We start from the raw sequence: 19,353 nt of genomic DNA, 5'->3' as shown, positions 1-19,353 counted from the left end.
AATTAAAAATACTGGGTCCTCATGCCCCATCTATTACCCTCTTTCTATCCAGACCTCCTATCTCTATTTAATCCAGAAAATATGGGTGTTAAAGTTATGGGTCCTGCAGGCAAGGAGCTCAGGGGAAGGATTAGTCAATTCTTCCTGGACTAGAGAAGCTGGTGAGCAGAGAGGGGAGGATAGGGAAGCAAAAACAAAAGCAGAAATCCCAGAGAGGCAGTCATCCAAGCCTCATCATGGGGTGGCTCCTAGGACCCCCCTGGGGAGCAGTGAAAGGCCCATTGACCTTGCTGGGGCAGGGAGTGGCCCTAATGGGGACATCGCAGGCAAGGGAAGGCAGGGCTGTCTGTGTTGGCTGAGATAAGAGGTTTCTCAGGAAGTCTGAGTCACCTTGGGCCAACTCTCTTTTTGCAGCACAGATGCCTCATGGCTCATGGAGGCAGCCGAGGTGACAGAGCTGAGGCTTCCTTGCTAGCCCAAGACCCTGGAAGTCTGCATTTCCTGTTGGTGGCCCCTGGCCTGGGAAGTTTCCAGCCACCCTCATGCATGTGCCTGGAACCTGTTGTTCACAGCTCTTTGTCTCTTTGCTCATCTTGCTTTTGTTTCCTCTGGAATTTTCTGAGCCTCTTGTATCACCCTGTGCCTGGAACCTGAACGTTCCAGGGTGGAAGCGGACTTCACATTACTCATCTTTCTTTGTGCTTTCATGATAGAGAATCCAGAGACCTGAATTCTAGTCCAGGTCTGGGCACTACTAATGCATGGTTGAAGTCCCCCTCTAAGCCTTAATTTCCTCATGTTAAACCTCACTGGGGAGGTGGGGAGGATGGAACAATCTCAAAAAAACAGACATTTAGAAGTGGAATAATACTGTACACTAGGGCCTTTATCCCTTCTGCAAATTATGTGCTACATCCTGCTGGCTGATGCCTGTCATTCTAACATCAGATAGAAAAGAAAGACCTTAATTTGTTATCATGCATTTACTCCTTAGAGTAGGTGAAGGGCCCAAGGAGATTTCTGATGGAAGCAGAAATAACAGTAAATTAAGCAAAGGTGCTGGTTCCCTTTGGGGTTACAGTAGGCCCTGGTGAGGACTGGGGGAAGGGAGGAAGCAAAGACAGAAGATTTCAATGTACACTTTTTTTTTCTTTGGGGTTTGGCTTAAGTAAAGGGACTTGCAGAGATTATAATATAAAGAAATATTTGTAAGAACAAAAAAAGACACTGAAAGGGAACTAAAACATCCTCAATTTTCCAACTAGGAAGACCATGACCCTGAGCATCTTCACCTAAATTCCTGCAGCCCAAGGTAGTCTCAACTCAATAGCTCAACTCTGGGCAAACCACTCAAACTCTCAGTCTCAGCTGCCTCAGCTGTCAAATGGGGATGACAGCAGGATTGTGGGGAATAAATGGCACTGTGCATTGCTATTTCTGGCAATAGTAAGTGCACAATACATGTTAGCGTCCCCTTCCTCCTCCTTCCCATCCCTCCCTCCTCCTCCCCTTCCTCCTCCCCATCCCTTCCTCCTCCTCCCCTTTCTCCTCCTCCCCATCCTTCCTCCTCCTCCCCATCCCTTCTTCCTCCTCCCCCATCATTTCCTCTTCCTCCCTCTCCCCTTCCTCCTCCTCCCTCATGCTGTTGCTCCTGCTGCTACAGCCACCAGGTCCTAGCCCAGCAGTGTCCCCCTCAGAACCACACCTCAACCACCTTCCTGACCAGCTCTCTATATTCTTGTGTGAGATTTTTTGGAAAAGGAGACTATACAGGTATATTATAAAATAGTTCTTAAATGAGCCTATCCTCAATGGGTTTTTTTGGTTGGTTTGTTGGTTTGTTTGTTTGTTTGTTTGAGACAGAGCCTCAAGTTGTAGCTCTGGGTAGAGTGCCATGGCATCACAGCTCACAGCAACCTCCAACTCTTGGACTTAAGCGATTCTCTTGCCTCAGCCTCCCAAGTAGCTGGGACTACAGGTACCTGCCACAACACCCAGCTGTTTTTTGGTTGCAATCATCCTTGTTTGGCAAGCCCGGGCTGGATTTGAACCCGCCGGCTCAGGATTCGAACCCACCGGCTCAGGTGTATGTAGCTGGCACCTTAGCCACTTGAGCTACAGGCGCCAAGCCTATCCTCAATGTTTTACATCCCTATTTCCCCCAGACCTGCTTGCAGAAAATATGGAGAACCACTGATCACAGTCCTGCCCCTTCTGTGGGGGTTACCTGGGTTCATTCAAAGGAATAGCAATACTTGAGCCTCCACAGGTGGACCCCCAAGCCACCAAAGAGGAAGGGACATTGGTGTGGTTGGAGCCACAGGCTGATCAGATAGCACGTGTGGCCAAGGGAAACAGACAGGTGTGTTATGGAGACTTTCCACAGGAAGGGACAGATACCTGGCCCCCTGATCCCAGCCTGGTTCTGGGTTAGAAGCTGATCAGCTGGGAGAGGGAGCTGCTGACTGCAGAGGACAGCCATGCGCCCTCCAGCAGAACAGGCCATGGGGTCTATAGTCTGGGCCCTGACAGCTGCTGAGCTGAGCTGTGCTGTGCCCTGGGAGCACTGGACTTTGTCAAAAGAGTGGATTTGTGCAGCTAAACCCCAAAGGGCTTGGCCATTGTAGACCTGTCTGTCTGCATTTCAACTCTGCACTTTACTCTCTGGTGAAAGTGAATCCCCGGTCCCACAGGCGTCCAGAGTGGGAACAGCAGCACAGACTCACCATTTCATACCAAGAGCTTTGTCTGCTTTGGGCCAGAGCCCTGTGCTGGGGGTGAGATTCACAGGAATCAGAAAACCAGCTCCCTACCCTCATGGAGGTTGTTGTCCTTCTTGGTGAAGGTTCCCACAGGCATTTGAAGGACTGTCTTTCTGGGTATCTGTCATTCTCATCTATGTTAACATTAATGACACTAGCTGAGCTTTTCTTAAAACAGATGTGAAAATGGTCAAAAATACTCAGGTATTTGGAGGTGGAGCCTTTGGGAGGTTGGAGCCTGATGAATGGGATTAGTGCTCCCTCCCCCTCTCTGCTATACCAGGAGAAAACTGTCACCTGCAAACCAGGTAGGACCCTTCACCTGACACAGGTCTCAGGCTTCCCACGGAACTGTGAGGAATGAACGTCTGTGGTGAAAGCCCCACAGTCTAGGGCACGCTGTGAGAGTGGCCCGAACTGACAGAAATAGCGCTGTGCACACAAAAGGTAATGAAACTCATCGTTCACTTCATTTTTACATACTTGAAAGGTAGAAGTATGTAAAAGTAATTTCTAGTAGTCATTACAACCTAAATTGTTAAACCTGAAGTCTGGGTACAAGTTACACAGACTTCATTTCATTTGATTATGTACCCAGCTAATGTTCATCTAAAATTGGGTTATCCCAACTACCATTTTCTCATTATTTGTATATTAGTGCTTATATTGTTCAGGTTTCTTTTCTGTAATTGTTACTTACTACTGTCTCATGGGATAGCCTTAAAACACAAAATGGATCAAGGATTCAAAAGCAGTTTATTATAAATATTAATAGAAACAATGATGAAAGCAGTGGCAGAGTATACTTGCCATAACATACTAAACATATTAGACACACAAACTAAGTACTAGAAGAAGATAATAATCATTGCCCCACACACGACCCCAGTGGTAACACAGACTGAGAATTTATATGCACTGTGACTATTAATATGGAAATTAATATGCAAATATCCTACACACTGCCAAAAAAGATAAAGATTTTAATAGGATTTATGACAATTTATATTTGATTATTGAATTTCATTGGAATAATGATCCAGCCCAATCTCCAGGGGATCATAAGAAACTCATTGGAAAATCAATTTTTTTGTAGAACGAGGGCAAAATCACACTAAGAAAAAAGCTAACTAATTTCGCCACTAAAAGTACAAGGACACCAAAATATAGAGGCATCATCCTAAATGATACTTGAGAAGCAAAAATACTTCACACTTTTTCTAAGATGCTGAAAAGAAAAAGAGACTTAACAATAAATCCTGGGCGTACAACAAAAGCAGGTGTTTTTATTTTATCAATTAGTAAATTCCTTTATCAGATGAAACTGCTGGACACCATAATTGCAGTAATATGGCAAAGTAGAGCAATTTCTAACCAAACACAACAGCAGATGTTTTCATTTGTAGTTTATCTTATTCAGGGGTTCTCAACAGTGGTCAGGGTTGTCCCCAAGGGGACATTTGGCAATATCTGGAGATATTTTTGTTTGGTATGGCTGGGGAGGAAGGATAATGGGAATTGCTACTAGTATCCATGTGTAAAAACAAGAGGAGCTCCTAAAACGGTGCAGTGCAAAGCCGGTTCCCACATTCAAGAATGATCTGACTCGATCTGTAGAAGACTGAAACTGAACCCACACCTTTCACCATTAACTAAGATAGACTCTCACTGGATTAAAGATTTAAACTTAAGACATGAAACTATAAAAATACTAGAAGAGAGTGCAGGGGAAACCCTTGAAGAAATTGGATTGGGCGAGTTTTTTATGAGAAGGACCCCCCGGGCAATTGAAGCTGTTTCAAAAATACACTATTGGGACTTAATCAAACTAAAAAGCTTCTGCACAGCCAAGAACACAGTAAGTAAAGCAAGCAGACAGCCCTCAGAATGGGAGAAGATATTTTCAGGTCATGTCTCTGACAAAGGTTTAATAAACAGAATTTCTTCCACTTCCATCCAGGTTAATACAAAGGATGTAAAGTCTCCATTTTTTTTAATAGCTGAATAGTATTCCATGGTATACATATACCACAGCTTGTTAATCCATTCCTGGGTTGGTGGGCATTTAGACTGTTTCCACATTTTGGTGATTGTAAATTGAGCTGCAATAAACAGTCTAGTACAAGTGTCCTTATGATAAAAGGATTTTTTTCCTTCTGGGTAGACATTATTCTTAGTAAAGCATCACAAGAATGGAGAAGCATGAATCCTATGTACTCAATTTTGATATGAGGACAATTAATGACAATTAAGGTTATGGGGGGTGGAGGAAAAGCAGAAAGAGGGACGGAGGGAGGGGGGTGGGGCCTTGGTGTGTGTCACACTTTATGGGGGCAAGTCATGATTGCAAGAGGGACTTTGCCTAACAATTGCAGTCAGTGTAACCTGGCCTATTGTACCCTCAATGAATGCCCAACAATAAAAGTACTTTGAGTGCTATTAAAAAAAATAATAATAATAACCAGAATTCACAGAGAACTCAAACGTATTAGCAAGAAAAGAACAAGTGATCCCATCTCAGGGTGGGCAAGGGACTTGAAGAGAAACTTCTCTGAAGAATACAGGCACATGACCTACAGACATATGAAAAACTGCTCATCATCCTTAATCATCAGAGAAATGCAAATCAAAACCACTTTGAGATATCATCTAACTCCAGTAAGATTAGCCCACATCACAAAATCCCAAAACCAGAGATGTTGGCATGGATGTGGAGAAAAGGGAACACTTCTACACTGCTGGTGGGAATGCAAACTAATACGTTCCTTTTGGAAAGATGTTTGGAGAACACTTAGGGATCTAAAAATAGATCTGCTATTCGATCCTACAATTCCTCTACCAGGTATATATCCAGAAGACCAAAAATCACTTCATAACAAAGATACTTGTACCAGAATGTTCACTGCAGCTCAATTCATAATTGCTAAGTCATGGAAGAAGCCCAAGTGCCCATCGACCCACGAATGGATTAATAAATTGTGGTATATGTACACCATGAAATATTATGCAACCTTAAAGAAAGATGGAGACTTTACCTCTTTCATGTTTACATGGATGGAGCTGGAACATATTCTTCTTAGGAAAGTATCTCAAAAATGGAAGAAAAAGTATCCAATGTACTCAGCCCTACTATGAAACCAATTTATAGCTTTCAACTCAATTATAGCCCAAGAAGAAGGGGAAATGGGAGAGGGAGTGGGAGAGGGGAGGATGGGTGGAGGGAGGATGGATGGATGGATAATCAGTGAGACCACACCTATGGTACATCTTACAAGGGTACATGTGAAATTTACTAAATGTAGAATATAAATGTCTTAACACAATAACTAAGAAAATGCTGTTAAGGGTATTTTAACCAGTTTGATGAAAATATTTCAAATTGTATATAAAACCAGCACATTGTACCCCATGATTGCATCAATGTACACAGTTATGATGTAATAAAATAAAAAAAGAAGAAGAAGAATGATCTGATTCAAAATACCAACAACGGTGCTGAAAGTGGGAACTCAGATCTCTGTCCCTCTCTAAGTCCCTCATGTGCAGAATATGAATCAGTTACTCAGGTGCTGATAGAGGAGGGAGGCAGGAAAGAGGTAAAAGGTTTGAAGACTTGAAGTTCTCTTCCTAAAAATCAACACTATGGAAAAAGAGATGTTGTTGGTGCTGAGATAACAGTTATTTTCTGATTCACCATGTCCATAACGTAGCTCCACCACCACAGGATGAAGAACAGCTGTCCCAGGGGTAACAGGCCAGCAGACGACTGAGTGCGGAAGTAATTCATGAAAACTGAGTGTGGTCAACTTGCATTCACTGAAAGTTCATCTTTCAAGTTTATCTTGTGTTGAAATAAGCTCTCATATTTTCACACTGAAGAATACAAGGATACAAGAATACAAGAATCTTCCTCAAGGGGGAAAGTACTGACTGAGGTTTTGAAAGAAGTCCTTCTGTTAAAATTTTTTTCTTGATGAAAATTATGTCAGGAAAGGTCATTTTCATGATTTCAAGTAGCTTAATGCAGATGATGTATCACACTGGTATTTTGAATATGATTTTTCAATGCAAAATCTACACTCCCACTGGGAGGGAATGAAGTTTGGAAGTGGGCTTGCTGCCTGCCAGGATCCCAGAGGCAAGCACAGCCTGAGGACTCTCTTTTGTTTGGCTTCCAAACCCACTTGGGGGCTCTCTTAATGACCCCCCAATCCTGTGTTCTGAAGTTAACTTTGTGAGTGAGACCACAGGGACTTCTAAGAGGCTTAAATCTATAAAAATAATTAATTGGGAGGTTATTAGACTGAGACAGCTCCAGCACCTCGGGTTCCTACTTTAGCAAATCAAAACCCAAATCAATGTAAATTTGAGCCAATCAGAGACCACCAACCTCTAATTAGGAACTTTCCACTTTAACCAATCAAATATTGGTTTTGTCTTGCTTTCTCAAACACCCTATAAAAATTTACCCCCTGGAAGCTCCTCAGGAGAGCACTGAATCACTTCTCATTTTGTGCTGCCCAATTCATGAATCACTGAATGCACAAATAAAGGCATCAAAATTTTACTGTGCCTCAGTTTATTCTTTAGCAACTCCTTTGCTTCTCCTTCATCTTTCTCCCCTCCACACCAAAGAGAGTTTCTACTATCATCTTAGGTGAGAGAGAATATTTCCACCACCACCAGCCCCATGGGAAAGTGCCCACCCACCAGGAGAGTAGAACAGAGCAGAGTTCCTGCATGGGTACCCAGGTAACTGAGCCATGGGGGACCTCATAAAGTCCTGTACACTGCCCCACCCCCCAGGTTAGGAAAGTACCCAGCTTGTTCTCCCATGTGGAACAGAGTGGGGCAGGCATAGGGAAGCTGACAGCCAGCAGACCTGAGGCCCAAAGTCCAGGAAGCCAAAGAACATACATCAGTGGGGACCATAAGACTTGAGACCAGGGGCGGCGCCTGTGGCTCAGAGGGGTAGGGCGCTGGCCCCATATGCTGGAGGTGGTGGGTTCAAACCCAGCCCCAGCCAAAAACTGAAAAAAAAAAAAGACTTGAGACCAGGTAGGGATAAGGACACATTAATAGGTCCCAGTGCATAACTCTAATATCCCTATGGCTGACATCTCTCACCACCACCACCACCACTACCCTAACACTAGTATTAGATAATGAGTGTCTAAACTCAGGTACCTTTCCTGAAAGACACTGGGATGTGGGAGAATTCCAGACTTGAGTTTAAGCAAAAAACACAGAAGCCACTAAATGAACTCTCAATTGACAAGATTGTTTTCTACTGTCAAGTAAAACTAAGCTTCAGGACTGAGAGTAATGATGAAAGTTGTAATACAATGATTATAATAAACAAAGCTCCCTTTCTTGCAAAGCCAAGAGCAGGGTTTGAAAATGGAAGCCTCCTTACACTCATAAACTTAACAAAGAAATTTAGAGGCTCATGTGGTATAAATTTTTATCCCATATAGGGAGCAAAGCTCAAGAGAAGGAATATGTACCCTTCAAGCTCAAACACCTGATAATTAAAAGCCAAAACCTAGGGACAGCTACCCTTTCCTTGGTTTTCATCCTGACATCTATGCAAACACATGATCAATGGCTGGGATAGGAGTGCTTTGGCCCCAGGGACATTTGGAGAGCACTGAGAACAAACATCTGTAACTTAGAACATTTCCTTGGAACAGATTGTTTGGGCGTTGGGGTCTTCAGAAACATTAGAATTTCCTTTACAGAAACCAGGGTGACAGCCAGGAACTGGAGAGAGGAGACAGCAAAAAAGAAGTTAGAGTTCCCAGGAGCCTGTGGATTCCTTCAATAGAAGAAAGTAAGAAGTTTCCGACAAGTCCTATCTTGAAATTTTCATATGGATACAAATTCTCAGAAAGCAGCAAGTTAATCCCATCAAATGACAGCTACAGCCAAAGCAGATCCTTCTCTCTTGGCAAGTGGAAGAGGGTATAAGGGTGTAACTACACAATCAATTATTTTCAAAGCCCTCCTTTAAAGCTTGCTCCAAAATTTCACACGCACCCATCTAAACCAACAGACTACAGAGCTCATCAAATGTAAGAGCTGAGAAGTGATTCCAAAATTATCCAGTCTAGCAACCTCACTCTTCAGATAAGGACTTGGACACTCAGAGATGATATGCCCTGCCCATTGTTACCAAGTTAATTATAATTAAAAATAAAACTCTGGTCTTATAATTTCTAGTACAGGACACTTTTATCCATTGCTAAGACTATTAAAGAAAAAAAAAAAAAACAGTGGTGTTATTTGCTTTTCTATTATGTACTTTCTCCGGGATGAAGGCAGGACACAGCAAGGAACAGAAAAATAATAATGTGAGTTGGAAGGGACTTCCTTCAGTTGGGCACTGGTCCTGAGTGAGGAACTGAGTTGGTTCCAATAGTCTGGGGCAGTGATTTCCAAATGTTTTGATCACATGTCATTTAAAAGTTTGACCATTAATTTATAGATATGTACTGCTATATCAATATATGTATATACAGAGAAACACATGAAAAGACAGAAACTTAAAAGGATGATATTTTTAAAAAAAGAATATTTTAATAGAGGTTGACATAGTCCAGGCTGATAACTGTTAAAAATATATACTCCAAATTTCAGTAGCTTGATGGAATAAAGTTTGTTTCTTGCTTATGTAGGGCTTGGGAGAGAGGACTTTGCCCTCTGCACACATTTGAGGTTGCAGAATCCTTCTGTTTCATGGATCTTCCATCCTGTAGAGATTTGGGGTTCTCTTCATTTCATCAGCTAATGAAGAAAGACAGTGAGCCTTGAGGACTGAACCATGCAAGGGAGGTTAGAGCTAAATCTGAAAGAGGTCATCATGGCATCATGGCTGCCCTGATTCCATTGGTCCAATGTAGTCATGTGGTCCCCACCTAACTGCAAAGGAGTCTGGGAAATGTAGTCCAGCTTGTGCCCAGGAGGAAAAAGGCAATGGGGTTTGCTGAACACATAACAAACATCCACACAAAAATTCAAGTCCTCCTACACCTCTGATATCCTAGAAGAGTTTTTGAGCATACCTGTGGTATGTGCTTCTCTGTTTGGAAGCCACTGGTCTGGAGGAGAAGTCATAGACTGACTCTGTCACCCCTGTTCCTCTCCCCCAGCACAGGACTCCCTGAGGATAGCCAGATTTGGGGGAAGAGGGGCAGATGGGAGCAACAGTTAACCTCGGGCACTGGCTCCAGAGTCTGTGCTATATCAGCCCGTACATGGTGTTGAGCTTAGAGAGAAAATGGCAGAATTTGCTCCCAGCTCTGCAGGCTTCCCTCACCACACAGAGACAGAGTAGGAGTGGCACAGGCCTGGGCTGAGTTGGGGGCTGCCCACACAAGGAGATCAGAAGCAAATGGGTTGAAGGCAGGCACCAAGGTGAAGTAGGTGAAGATAGTGGCAGTGGGTTGCAATGTCAGGCTACCGAAGCTCAGCTGGGTCAGTCAGGAAGCAAATGCCATGTGGAGGCTGCAGAGGCCCCAGGTGGTGCCTGCTGCCTAGGGAACCCCCCTCACCCTGGTCACTTTTGCTTCTATATTAAGCTCAGAATGACAACTGGGAAGAAGACAGCCCCTGGGGGCTGGGAATGGCCTGCCCACATCCACATGCCAGCCGCTCCCAGAGTGCACACCTGTTGGGTCACCAGGGCGAGTTCAGCCTTTCCCCTGCCCAGGCAATAAGGTTCAAGTGTCACCTACACTGCAGCAGTCCCTGAGGTGGGCTGGGTCCTGCAGGCTCAGCCAAGGGGAAACAGCTACACCTTAGCTTTCCAGTGCCTTCGCCCTTTAGGCCTTCTAAGGAGTCCACCCTGTCCTGTCTCCACAGCGAAGGAACTTGATCTACTCAGGTAGAGAAATCCTCAGTGGGCATCCCCAAGGCACCAGCACCGCTGTCACCCCATTCTGTACACTAAGCTAGGGGCTGAACGATCTTGGCTCCATCTTCCCTGGAGCCACAAGCTAAGATGTGCCATAGCTAATGTCCATAGCTAGGAAACACAGACTCCATCGGATCACATATCTGCCTGTTGTTCCTGCCATAACAGACCATCTGACTTCCAGAAAATCACTCAGTAAGTGTCTCAGTTTCTCTACAGTAAAATAAAGTAGAAATGTGATGACTCAAGTGCCCAAGGAAAATCCTGAGTATTTTTGCTTCTCTTCACATCATCACATCATCATCTGTCCAAGTGGGTGGCATGATGAAACTTCCTCTGGTGATACGAAGGGTCCTTTGTACTCAAGAGACTCAGGCGCCCCCCGGAGTCTGTCTTAACAAAGGACAGGCCTGTCTCTGCCAATGCCAGGATGCCAGGGCACAGTACAGAGGCTACATTAGCCCCGTCACAGAGCTTCTCTGCTCTCCTGGCCATTAACTCTTCTCCTGAGAAAAGCCTCATCTTTTTCTGGAATCCAGTCAGGGTCACTCCAGCTCCAGAGAAGGAGATAATGCCTTCTCTGCTACTATTTTGATTTTTAAAAAATGGTCCCACATATCTACCTAGCACATTAACTTTCCTTTAATCAATTGGGATTGGATGTGATTCAAATGGACAGAAAGAGTTCAGCCCCATGGTATATTGTAGAACAGTGTTTCTCAACCTTCCTAATGCCACTACCCTCTAATACAGTTCCTGTGGGTCTCAACTCACAGGTTGAGAACCGCTGTTGTAGAAGACCACTGCCCCCACAACACATTGCAACGCTCCATCACCCCCAATTTCTATTTAACTCTTATAGCTGTCCGGGGGGGGGTCCTCACCCCACCAACATGAACAACAAAAATGCCACACAAAGCATATGAATGGCTTCATCAAGATCACAGAACCAGTTCGTGGCTGAGCTGGGATTCAAACCTGGGAATCACTTGACTCTGAATCTCAGCCATGTACACCTCACTCTGCCTTATTAGGAAGAGAGAAGATGGCTGGGCATGGTGGCTCATGCCTGTAATCCTAGCACTCTGGGAGGCAGAAGTGGGTAGATTGACCCCACCTCTAAAAATAGGCAGGCATTGTGGCAGGTGCCTGCAGTCCCAGCTACTTGGGAGGCTGAGGTAAGTGAATTGCTTGAGCCCAAGAGTTGGAAGTTGTGAGCTGTGACGCCATGGCACTCCACCAAGGGCAACAAAGGGAGACTCTGTCTCAAAAGAAAAGGAAGAGAGAAGAATTACATAAGTAAAAGAGGTAGTTTAAGGGGAAAGAAAATAAAGAGGGGAAAGGAGAGAACTCAGCCACAGAAAATTTGACAATTCAGCTATACAACATAGACTATTAGCATGGAAATGTGACCTCTTTGAAACTATAAGACAGTTTTTCTTTCTATAATTTATTCATTCATTCTTTCAATAACAATTTGCTGGAAAGTTATCATGTGTGAAAATATCTTGTAAACTCTTTTTCCCTCTTGTAAACTCTGAAGTATAAAAAGGGTGCCAAAAAATGTATACAAATTTTAAGAAACAAAACAACTGCATTAAAATTGTAATACTCAATATATACCGATGACATTTGTTATCTTGTATATTGTATCTTGTATCTCTTGTAATTGCAGAAGTCAAATGTCACTCGAGTAGTACAATTTTAATACAATGTTTTTCCTTTCTGAAATTGTACCCTCCATATATGAAATTATTTCTAAGCTTTGTGGGAAATACAAAAGATGTAGATGACATAATTTCTGCCCTCAGGACCTTATAACTTGTCTAGAATATGTGGTTCCTTTATATTTCTTAGGACAAGACTTGAGCATCCCCCAATAGCAGCAGGAAGGGTCAGGATGCAGCTAATGCATGACTAGCAGGATTTTCTCTGGATCCCTTCCTATTCATCACTGCCCCTTCCTAATTACTCATTTCGGTGTGGGACTCACCATAATCACTGGATCTTTTCTTCTTTCCTCTCTTCCCTTTAAAGTTCATTCTGACCACTTGGAGATTATTGAATTCCATATTCATAACACCCACCTCCCTGATCTTGAGCTGACTTGGCAACCTATTAACATTAGTTTCTGCTTCACCCTGTGGCACATTTGTGGGACTAGCTGTCCTAGACCCCCAGTCAGAGGCCTCAGGACTCAGAACCACTCCTCAGGGAGTCCCCTGGGGAAAGCAGGACAGGAGACAGGGCCTCCCTGCAGTGAGCCAGCTTAACCTAATCTGTCGGAAGCTCAGAGCCCTTCCTTCCACACATCTCTATCAGAACACAGCCTTCCTTCAGAGCAATAGAGAACGATGATCAGGTCCACAGTGGACAGCCAGCTGGAGTGAGATTAAGATGGAAACAATGTGGTTTAGGTGGAAAGCATGAGATTCAGGTGCTGCCACCCAGTTCAAGAACAGGCGTGACCTCTCAGCGGGCAGAGCGACACACTGGCAGGCGCTCTTCCACCTTAGCCACGAAGGGGTCCTCTGGCCTCAGGAGTAGGAAGAAGAACCAGACCTCACTCCCCAAAGCCAAAACTGGTCCCAGGGAGGCACATCCCGAGGACAGGCTCGGCTGCGTCCGTCCCTGTCCGCCCCCCCCTCCCCGTTTCCTGACCCTGCGGGTTCCTTCCTCGCGGAGAACGACAGTGCCCAGACTTCATGAGCACAGGTGATCGCGCAGCCTGTTAGACGCCGAGTAAGGAATTTAATAGTTCAAACTTTAAAACTGCTTTTTGTTAGGAAGGCCCAGAAAAAAACATTAAACAATGAAATCAAATTTGGGAAAAGATCACCACCCCGGAGGGTGATGGAAAAAACATGAATAATTTCTGGAATTCTACGTGTTCAGCCTTCCCCATTAGTCACCGCTGGCAGAAGCCAGAGCCTGTAATCTGTAGCAGACAGTTGCATGCAGAGGAGAAAGAAGATGGACGGCCCCCACCCCTCCCCACCTGGTCCCGGCCTAGGAAGGACCCTGATTCCAGTAAAAGAGGGACTGGCAGCCCCCAAGCTCTGGGGGTGCCATCCTTTATTAAGAACACTCTGGCTCACCGCTTCCTTCCTGTCCACCCAGGGCTGACACGAAGGTCGGAGTGGCCAGACCAGGGAAGGGCAGGGGAGGGATCCCCTTCTGGTCTGACTCTCTGCCTCTTCCGCGCCCTTTCCCCTTCCCTAGTTTTTCAAGTTCCCTGTTCCTCACTCTCTCTCTCCCCTTCTCGCTCTTCTCTCCTCTCTCTCTTTTCTCTGTCTCCCTCTATCCCTCCTCTCTCCCTTTTCTCTCTCTTCCTCCCTCTCCCTCTCCGTCCCCTCCCTCTCTTCCCCCCCTCTCTCTCCTCCCTCCCTCTTCTCTCCCTTCACTCTCTTCTAAAGAGAGGAGATTCAGATTTGTGCGCGGTGTTTAATGCATTCCAGATGCCCGCGGAACTCCTGGCCTGGGCTCAGGAGTTCTCTGCCTTTGGGCTCCTCCCCCACCCAGAGGCCGCGGAGCGACCCGGGAGGGCTGGCGCCACCTGTTGGCAGCAGCCTGGAGCGCCCGCCACAGGGCCCGTGAGGCCGACGTCAGTTCTTCCGCGGAAGACTCAGCCCTGGGGGGCAAGTCCTGGAGGCAAAAGATTCGCTGCGTTTCAGAGCTCAGTCCTGAGACAGGAGTAGTGAAGCGGTCTATTTGCGCAGTGTTTGGAGAACCCCTCGGTCTTGTTTTGCTATCTCGTTATATTCTATTTCACTTTTTCTTTTTAATTACCATCTGGAAATCAGCTAGGTCATTTCTAATGTCACATTCTTTGAAGGGTGTAGATTTTCACATCCAATTATATGTTAACCAAAATAAGCTTAAGGGAAGAATCTGTGCAAATTAACTTTTAAGTCTATGGTTTGGTAAAATGTAACAAGTGAAGGGAGAGGGGAATTTAAAGGAAATGAAGCAAGTGAAAATCAATGGTTCCATTAAGGTTAGGGAAGGCAGTCACGAAGATTTGCATGGCTGCCAGGCAGTGCTAAGCTAAACTAGAGGAAGCTCTTTTAGGATGGACGGCGCAGGATCGCAGAGTTCTACAAGGAGTGGATTCTTGTATTCTACTGGAGAGGGAAAAGGAAGGGTCGCGAGCGAGTAGGGCAGCACATGAACATCCTCCCAAAGCCAGGGAGCCGGGCGCAACCCCAGGGACCACAGTAGCAGCACAGAAGCCTCGAGCAGTGTTTTTCAGCCTTTTTTTTTAAAAATCTCACAGCACACCTATAGTTAACCTATAGTTCAACTTTCAAGGCACATTTAAATTATGTTGATAAAAAAAAGAGTAAAACTCAGAGTATACTTACTGTGCTTTGAACTTCTCTCAAAAATAATTTAATGAATGATCTTTAAAAACTTCCCCACAGCACACCAGTGCCTCACGGCACACAGGTTGACAATCCCCAGAGGATTGTTTCTGAGCGCAATTCAAGATAAAGAGCCCCCATCTCCTGAGAACAAAGGGTGTGGCCCTGACAGGTCACCTGGAACAGGACCAGCCTCCACCAAATCAGGCCTGGCTGAGGATTCTGAGACATGCCCAGGCTCTGGAGCCTGACTCCCCAGGCGGGAAGAACGGGAAGCTTCCAGTACAATTTCTTATTCCTGAATCTTCAACAGGAACAAAACTTTGTAAGGTGTGGGTTCTTTTTCAGCCACCTTTATCTCTGCCAGTTTGTTCCTGAAGTTTAGTGCTAGAGAAACAGTGGCCAGAAATAGCAGAGAGAGGCAGAGTTGAAGTAGTGGTCTTGGGGTTTTGGTTTCTGCACAAGGCCAAGATTTATGCGGCTGAGAATATAAAAACAAAGACCTGCTTGAAGAGGAGAGCTGTACAGGCTGAGCTTTTCCAGGGGTGTGTGCTGAAGAGTTGAGAGGGACGGAGAGAAAGCAGTTTGAGACCTGCAGGACAGAGAATACTGAGAGTCATTTCAATGAGGAAGAGATTTCTATGCATCAAGAATGCATTTTCCAAAAATGATAAATATGTGATTAAATATAAAATGCTGCATAAATATAAAAAAAGAATGGGCACCAGTCCCATATACCAGAGGTGGCAGTTTCAAACCTGGCCCTGGCCAAAAACTGCAAAAAAGAAAAAAAGAATGCATTTTCCTCCTCCTACTTCCCCTCCCACATTTAGGGACCTCTTCAGAGATTAAAAATTGGCAGTTACTTTTTTTTTTTTTTTTGAGACAGAGTCTCACTATGTTGCCCTCCAGAGTGCTGTGGCATCACAGCTCACAGCAACCTCAAACTCTTGGGCTTAAGTGATTCTCTTGCCTCAGCCTCCCAAGGACTACAGATGCCTGCCACAACACCCAGCTATTCTTTTGTTGTAGTTGCCATTGTTGTTAGGCAGGCCTGGGCTGGGTTCAGACCCACCAGCCCTGGCACCCTAGCTGCTGAGCTACAGCCACCAAGCCAGCAGTTACTTTTCATTTCTCTTCTAGGGGAAGAAGAAGAGCCAGCAAGACTGCTGTTTCTTTGGATCGATATCATGCATAGCCTGGGCATGTGGGCCCCAGTTAGATACTGACCCAATGCATGTGGTCTCAGCACTGAGGAGGTTATGGTAATAAGAGCAGACTTGGAGCTACAATCCCTGACTTTTTTTCCTCCTTCATTATTTAAAGCAAATATGTCCAATTAAGCCAAGAAAAAAAAAGACATGTCTGTTTATTTATCTGGATTAGTTGTCTCTTCAAGATGCATGAAAATAAGTTGCTTCAGCATCCAGGTGCTGCTGTAGTGCGGGTCCTGTGCAGTCCATTAGCCAAGATGCCTGAGGAAACCCAGACCCAAGACCAACCGATGGAGGAGGAGGAGGTTGAGACGTTTGCCTTTCAGGCAGAAATTGCCCAGTTGATGTCATTGATCATCAATACCTTCTACTCCAACAAAGAGATCTTTCTGAGAGAGCTCATTTCAAACTCATCAGATGCTTTGGACAAAATCAGATATGAAAGTTTGACAGATCCCAGTAAAGTAGACTCTGGGATAGAGCTGCACATTAATCTCATACCAAACAAACAAGATCGAACCCTTACTATTGTAGATACTAGCACTGGAATGACCAAGGCTGACTTGATCAATAACCTTGGTACTATTGCCAAGACTGGAACCAAAGCATTCATGGAAGCTCGGCAGGCTGGTGCAGATATATCTATGATTGGCCAGTTTGGTGTTGGTTTTTATTCTGCATATTTGGTTGCTGAGAAAGTAACTGTGATCCCCAAACATAACGATGATGAGCAGTATGCTTGGGAGTCCTCTGCAGGAGGATCATTCACAGTTAGGACTGACACCAGTGAACCTATGGGTCGTGGAACAAAGGTTATTCTCATCTAAAAGAAGACCAAACTGAGTACTTGGAGGAACAAAGAATAAAGGAGATTGTGAAGAAGCATTCTCAGTTCATTGGCTATCCCATTACTCTCTTTGTGGAGAAGGAACGTGATAAAGAAGTCAGCGATGATGAGGAGAAAGAAAAGGAAGACAAGGAGGAGGAGAAAGAGAAGGAAGACAAGGAGTCTGATGACAAACCTGAAATAGAAGATGTTGGTTCTGATGAAGAAGAGGAGGAGAAGAAAGATGGTGACAAGAAGAAGAAGAAGAAGATTAAGGAAAAGTACATTGATCATGAAGAGCTCAACAAAACAAAGCGTATTTGGACCAGAAATCCTGACGATATAACTAATGAGGAGCATGGAGAATTCTGTAAGAGCTTGACCAATGACTGGGAAGATCACTTGGCAGTGAAGCACTTTTCAGTTGAAGGACAGTTGGAATTCAGAGCTCTGCTTTTTGTCCCGAGATGTGCTCCTTTTGACCTATTTGAAAACAGAAAGAAAAAGAACAACATTAAGTTGTGTGTCCGCAGAGTTTTTATCATGGATAACTGTGAGGAGCTAATCCCTGAATATTTGAATTTCATTAGAGGAGTGGTGGACTCTGAGGATCTCCCTCTAAATATTTCCCGTGAAATGTTGCAGCAAAGCAAAATTTTGAAAGTTATCAGAAAGAATTTGGTCAAAAAGTGCTTAGACCTCTTTACTGAACTGGCAGAAGATAAGGAGAACTACAAAAAGTTTTATGAGCAGTTCTCTAAAAACATAAAGCTTGGAATACATGAAGATTCTCAAAATCGAAAGAAGCTTTCAGAGCTATTGCTATACTACACTTCTGCTTCAGGTGATGAGATGGTTTCTCTGAAGGACTACTGTACCAGAATGAAGGAAAACCAGAAACATATCTACTATATCACAGGTGAGACCAAGGACCAGGTAGCTAACTCAGCCTTCGTGGAACGTCTTCGGAAGCATGGCTTAGAAGTGATATATATGATCGAGCCGATTGATGAGTACTGTGTCCAACAGCTGAAAGAATTTGAGGGGAAAACTTTAGTGTCAGTCACCAAAGAGGGCTTGGAACTTCCAGAAGATGAAGAAGAGAAAAAGAAACAGGAAGAGAAAAAAACAAAGTTTGAAAACCTCTGCAAAATCATGAAAGATATCCTGGAGAAAAAAGTTGAAAAGGTGGTTGTGTCAAACTGATTGGTTACATCCCCATGCTGTATTGTGACAAGTACATAGGCTGGACAGCAAACATGGAAAGAATCATGAAAGCTCAAGCCCTGAGAGACAACTCAACAATGGGTTACATGGCAGCAAAGAAACACTTGGAGATAAATCCTGACCATTCCATCATCGAGACCTTAAGGCAAAAGGCAGAGGCTGATAAGAACAACAAGTCAGTGAAGGATCTGGTCATCTTGCTTTATGAAACTGCACTCCTGTCTTCTGGCTTCAGTCTGGAAGATCCCCAGACACATGCTAACAGAATCTACAGGATGATCAAACTTGGTTTGGGTATTGATGACGATGACCCTTCTGCTGACGATACCAATGCTGCTGTAACTGAAGAGATGCCACCTCTTGAAGGAGATGATGACACATCACGCATGGAAGAAGTAGACGAAGCTTTCCCTGACAAATTACTTGTATACGTGTTCAGTACTTCATTCCCTCTGATAATACATTTTCAAGTATTTTTTTGTTTGTTTTTAACGTTTAAAAATTCTATATGGCATGATATAATACTTTAAAGGAAAGATAAGATTTCTTTCTACATCTAAGTGTGATACTGTGATACTTTAGGCACTGAAACAGAGCTAGTAATGCTTTTTTGGTTCACACTGACTTATTTTAAGAGATTGAGGTAAAGTGCCGTAAGATGTATGTAACCTACATTAATGTTGTGGCCTAGAGTATTTAGCTATCAAGCCAGATTCCTTGGTAGATCAAATCTTTTTGTCATTGAGTATTCAGAACATAACTTGATGTTTAGAAGAAGAAAGCCATTTGTTCAAATGACTTAAGTTTATCTTCTAGGCTCTACTTTTTAAACTTTTCATCCCCTTGTAGTTTTTGCATGTACTGGTACTTTAGAAATATAAAGTGAAGCAACTTGATGAAACTCTATGCAGGGCTTGTTTTCCAAAGAAAAGTTACTGTTCAGAGGAGCAAAATTAGAAGCCTACCCATGCGTGTTGTAAAGCTATCTGAAAAGTGAGGCTTGTGAATGGAAATGTAGTGCCCAAGTCACAATCTACTTAAAAAG

At 44.1% G+C, this 19,353-nt stretch overlaps 1 pseudogene across 1 annotated transcript; it reads left to right on the top strand.

Annotated features, from left to right (window-relative positions):
• Positions 1-16,504: 16,504 nt before the first annotated feature.
• On the top strand, positions 16,505-18,913 carry LOC128569663 (heat shock protein HSP 90-alpha-like; annotated as a pseudogene). Its single transcript, XR_008375433.1, has one exon. The product of XR_008375433.1 is annotated as a heat shock protein HSP 90-alpha-like (transcript).
• The last annotated feature ends 440 nt before the right edge of the window (positions 18,914-19,353 follow it).

The sequence above is a fragment of the Nycticebus coucang genome, chromosome 18 (assembly GCF_027406575.1).
Source record: "Nycticebus coucang isolate mNycCou1 chromosome 18, mNycCou1.pri, whole genome shotgun sequence".
NCBI lineage: Eukaryota > Metazoa > Chordata > Mammalia > Primates > Lorisidae > Nycticebus > Nycticebus coucang.
The sequence above is the reverse complement of the archived record's forward strand: the minus strand, read 5'-3'. Positions and strand labels throughout refer to the sequence as shown.